This window comes from Peromyscus californicus, unplaced genomic scaffold, assembly GCF_007827085.1.
Source record: "Peromyscus californicus insignis strain IS unplaced genomic scaffold, ASM782708v3 Scaffold_12__1_contigs__length_115047231, whole genome shotgun sequence".
Lineage (NCBI taxonomy): Eukaryota > Metazoa > Chordata > Mammalia > Rodentia > Cricetidae > Peromyscus > Peromyscus californicus.
In genome coordinates this window covers 11,122,729-11,128,349 of record NW_026294413.1, presented here as the reverse complement: position 1 = coordinate 11,128,349, position 5,621 = coordinate 11,122,729, and the positions used below count along the sequence as shown (strand labels likewise).

General features: G+C 38.1%; 1 pseudogene; it reads left to right on the top strand.

Moving 5' to 3' along the window:
- The first annotated feature begins 632 nt into the window (after positions 1–632).
- LOC128107824 (transformer-2 protein homolog beta-like) lies at positions 633–1,623 on the top strand (annotated as a pseudogene).
- The last annotated feature ends 3,998 nt before the right edge of the window (positions 1,624–5,621 follow it).

Sequence of the window (5,621 nt, the reverse complement as noted above, 5' to 3'; positions counted from 1 at the left end):
TGTGCTGTGCCTTCACATGTTTGCTGCTGCCATCCTTCTCTGGTATCCGGCATGGTGTGAAGGAGTGTGGAGGGGGCCCCACTGCCTGTATTATGATGTGTTTAATTTATGGAAACATCTTATTTTACTGGGCATTTTTACCTATGGATTACTATGAAGATGATTTCTTCCTAAGCTATACCGTCTAATTGTATTAGTTTAAATAGAGTTTTAATGATAAAAGAATAAAGCAAGGAAGTGTCACCCAGCTAGAACACATGAGTTTCTATTGAGAAGCCACAAAAACTGTGGCTTACATTAAAAATGATTAAGGAAAACAACTGAGTCCTAGTAGCCAACTAGTTCAAATTCCTCCAACCTTAATGTTGGGAGATGTGTTCAGAGATTTTGGAGTGCACCATAACTGAAACAAAGCTTTGAAAATAACTTAAACTTAGACTAAGATGTTTTTGTTAAATAGCTTTGAAGTGTAAAACCCAAGAAGCCTATCTGAAGTTTTAGAAAGAAACACATTTGGAAAAAGTGTGTCGTCGCGAGAGTCTGAGGCAGGGCCTCTGGTAAGAAGGCAGGAGCTTTGCAGCTTCCGTAAAGGCCAGGAGCGGTGACAGCAATCGTGAGCCCTGAGTGACAGCTGCGAGCAGAACTACGGCGAACGGGAATCCCGTTCTGCTTCCAGAAGTGGAAGTGCTCATGAATGGGGAAATCTGCAGGGCATACCCCTGCAAGGTCTCGCTCCAAGGAAGATTCAAGACATTCTAGATCAAAGTCAAGGTCCAGATCTGAATCCAGGTCCAGATCCAGAAGAAGTTCTAGAAGGCATTATACAAGGTCACGATCTTGATCCCACTCCCATAGACAATCCCGGAGCAGGTCTTATAGCCCAGATTATTGCAGACGGCATAGCCACAGCCATTCTCCCATGTCTACTCGAAGACATCATGTTGGGAACCGGGCAGATCCTGACCCCCACTGTTGTCTTGGAGTATTTGAATTGAGCTTGTACACTACGAAAAGAGACCTAACAGAAGTGTTCTCTAAATATGGCCCCATTGCTGATGTGTCTATTGTGTATGACCAGCAGTCTAGACGTTCAAGAGGATTTGCCTTTGTATATTTTGAAAATGTAGATGATGCCAAGGAAAAGGCTAAAGAACATGCCAACGGAATGGAGCTTGATGGATGCCAAATTAGGGTCGATTTCTCTATAACAAAAAGGCCCCATACCCCAACACCAGGAATTTACATGGGGAGACCCACTTATGGCAGCTCACGCCGCCGAGATTATTATGACAGAGGATATGATCGGGGTTATGATAATCGGGACTATTACAGCAAATCATACAGAGGAGGTGGTGGATGGAGAGCCGCTCAAGACAGGGATCAGATTTACAGAAGGCGGTCACCTTTTTACTACAGTCGTGGAGGATACAGATCTCGGTCCAGATCGCGATCATACTCACCTTGTCACTATTAAAGCATGAAGTTGAAGACTTTCTGAAAGCTGCCATAGAGCTGGGATATTGTTTGTGGACAATATTTTCTATTGTCTTCTGTTTAAAAAGTGAACAGTGCCTAGTGAAGTTAGGTGACTTTTATACCTTTTATGATGACTACTTTTGGTAGAGTTGACATGCTGTTTTCATTCTGCGTTTGTGTAGTCCGGTGTTTTGTTCAAAGTTAAGTGTTTTCAGAAAAGTATGTTTTGCATGTATTTTTTTTTACAGTCCAAATTTTGACTGCTGAGAAGTTTCTATTGTACAAAACTTCATTTAAATGTTTTTTCTACTGAATCCAGGGTATTGTGAACATCGAAGCCTGTGTGTAAAATGCTACCAAATGGCAAAGAAACACATTTGAGTGAAGAACTCTTTAAGGTCAGAGAATAAGAACCAAGTTGCCAAATTTTCATTGTCTGTCATACTTTTCTCTCTAGAATTGTTTGGTGACCAAAAGTGATGATTAATTCCTTATGCCCATTTCTGCCCTCAATCTCCTGATGTAAGAAACTTTTGATGAATGGGTATGCACCCTAAAGATTTAAAGTGGAGATGACTCTTTTTCATGTATGAAAAGTTTAGGTTTCTGATTTCTTTAAGATTCCTTATAAGATTATCTTTCAAGATAATAAAGTAATTGGTCCTTTCTTTATAACTGCAAAATGCAACCTGAAAGTAAAATACCTAACTGAGAAGAATATCTTGCTAACATTGTTAATCTATAACAAGTTGCTTGGGTATGAATGTATGAAGGTTCTTGGGATTGTAGCTGAAGATTTCCTGTGTCCCTGCCTGCCCGAGGTCGGGACAAATCTCTAGGACTCGCGTCCCCCAAGTAAACACACAGAGGCTTATATTAATTATAACTTCACGGCCATGGCTCAAGCCTTTTGCTAGCTAGCTCATGTCTTAAATTAACCCGTAACTGTTATTCTATATGTCAACACATGTTCCGTGGCTTTAACTATGTGCCATTACATGCTGCTCACTGGACGATGGACTGGCGTCTTTTGACTCAGCCTTCCTCCTCCCAGAATTCTCCTTGTCTGCTTATCCCACCTATACTTTCTGCCTGGCTACTGGCCAATCAGCTTTTTATTTATCAACCAATCAGAGCAACACATTCACAGCATACAGAACATCCCACAGCATGGGATAATTAGTTATTTACCTGTAATATGTAAAATGTTTAATCATGTAAGGAATGTGGAATACATGTTGTTTTTTATTTGTATTCATTATAATCATTCACTTGAAAAACAGAATGTAATCACATTGTGATTTTTATATTCTACTGAAAGATTTTGCTGGGGTATATAAGCTGTAAGGGAAAGGATAAAGGTAGAGCTAGAAAGAGTTATAAGGAGAAGGAAAACATCAAGAATGAGAGAATTAGGAGGTAAACATCAAGAGAAACAGAAGGGACATCTCTGGATGGAGATAAGAATACAAAATCAGAATAATAAAAGAAGAATAAAGAAAAGGTCTGAAGGAAACCATCAAGAGAGTGTGTGTGTCTTTTCCTCTCAAAAACTAAATGAAGAAATATTTAAAAGAATGTGTGCTCAAAGGCATTGAAATAACACCATTACCTAAAGAGGTAATGGAGTAAGAACCTCACACACAGGGAATTCTACTGGAAAGGGAAGTAGCTGAAGATAAATAGTCAGCATTTTTTTTTTTTTTTTACTAGTAATTGTGGTTTGAATGAGAATGTCCCCATAGGCTCATGTCTGAATGCTTGGTCATCAGAGAACAGCACTGCTTGAGAGGGACTGGGCCATGTTTCATTGTAGAAGTCGTTGCAGCCTTACTAGAGGAAGTGTGGCACTGCAGGTGCATTTTGAGGTTTCTGAATCCCATGCCAAGCCCAGAGTTTCTCTCTTCCTGCTGCCTGCAGTTCTGAGCTTAGAACTCTCAACTGCTTCTCCAGCACTGTCTTCCTATGTACTGCCACTCTTCTTGCCGTGATAATAAAGGACTACACCTCTGAACCTGTAAGCAAGCCCTAATTAAATATTGTCTTTTATAAGGGTAAAAAAAAAAAAAGAAAAAAGTCAGCACGCTGACTCTGTAAATTCCCTTTTAGCCATGCTCTGCTGGAGGCTGGCCCTCCAGGCAGCAAAATAGTTTAAATTGTGTAATGTACTTTTTGCTAAATTGTTAATGATCAAAATAGTAATATATGTGTATGAGATAGATGAGAGAGGGAGAGAGAGAGAGAGAGAGAGAGAGAGAGAGAGAGAGAGAGAGAGAGAGAGAGAGAGAAAGAGAGAGAGAGAGAGAGAGAGCACAAGAATGATAGGAAGTGATTGTTTCTATGCTTGATAGAAGGAAAACAATGATAATGGACAGATAATTCTATTGAGATCTCATACAGTTTCTCATGCTGACATATACACACACATGCACCCACACATACAGGCATTCACATGCAGGTACACATAAATTTTCACATCATTGTCTTAGTATCTTTATATAGGTCTACAGACAATACTTCATTCCATGAAACTGTCTTCATTAACACTGGGGAGGTTTACCAGAGGTAAACATCAGTTGGCCTTTTATTTACATCAGTATAATATTATTGAACATTAGAAGTAATATTTAAATGCAAGAGCATGTGTTCAAGTGTAGGTTCCATAATTTGGCTTTCAGTCATTGGGACACCATCAGCATGGACTCTTGAAGGAGACCTTAGTTTCGGCCCCTTAAAGGAGACCACATAGGTATGCTGAATAATCTTTATATCCAGTATAACACAAATGATTTGGTGGTATTATACAAAATAAGAATTTAATAGAAAACGGTGTTCTGTAATCTGGCTCAATGCAGAAGGCTACTTTGGCACAGTGACTGTTTCTTTGGGAGTGAAAGGACAGTGCCCTTCTCACTTACTTATTTAAGGGTGCTGAGTCAGTGCTCAAATTAGAATATATTTACAGAGTAAGTACATTTGGAAACATTGTTTGTAAGGGTGCTTAATATAAATTTGTCTTTAAATGAAAATGCCTCCTATCATAGTTTAGTTTCTGAAAAATTCAAATAGCTACTTTGAGAAGCTAGAATAAGGGAAAGTTAAATTCTTTTTCAAAGGAAACTCATTCTGAGATTTGTTTGTTTTATGATAAAATATTACAGCTGAATTCATTATGATAGGACAGATTTTATATTTAGAAAAATTAAGTTTCTACTTGTTTTCAAAATGCTAAATCACATAAGGAAAAGTTGGATATTTGTTGAAATACTCAGTTAGTAACATATACAGGGGATGTCCCCCCTTTCAGAAGCTTTCATAGTTCTCAAAGAATTCAAGATTCTGAAAGAAATACAAGCAGAATAAAAAACACTTCTGGAGAGGAATGGCTCTATTCTTTGGCTTTATTCAATCCAGGATGATAGGAAAAACTATGTGTTCTAAAATATTGTCCTGGAAGGTTCCACAAAGCATGCAGATTTCCCCATCTCAGACGATAGCAGCATGTACTGAATGCAAGGCATTGCAAATGTGTAAGACAGACAGAGTCCAGCTCTTTCCTCTTGTTTTCAATGCAGTTCAGTTTTCAATATTTCAATGCATTTTGTGCCCGGTATTTTACATCTGTGTATACAGAAGGGTGATCATTTCCAATGCTCCCCTTACAGCTGTTTATTTACAAAGAAAAATTGGACAGAACTCTACCTAATTAAAAAAAATCAACAGCTCTTCCTTGTTATTGCTTCTACTGAGTTTTATTGCTTGTCTTTATATCATAATATTGTTCTTCATAAAACTCAAAAGTATACAAACTGCTTGAACAGAAAATTATGAATTTTAGATTACTAGCTTTAATATAACCTATTTTCTTTTAGGCTGAGCATTCTGTATTTCTAAATACTAGTAAATTAATTTTATCTATTGTTTCCATCTATCTCACTTAACCTTATTACTTTATTTTATGAGATAACCTCTAATATTTCTATAACAATATATTCTTTTGAAAGAGAAAATGCTGCTATTTAAAGAAACTCAAGCTTGTAATTATTTTCCATCTGTACAACATCATTAAAATCTATTGATAGGCCGGTCGGTGGTGGCGCCCGCCTTTAATCCCAGCACTCGGGAGGCAGAGCCAGGCGGATCTC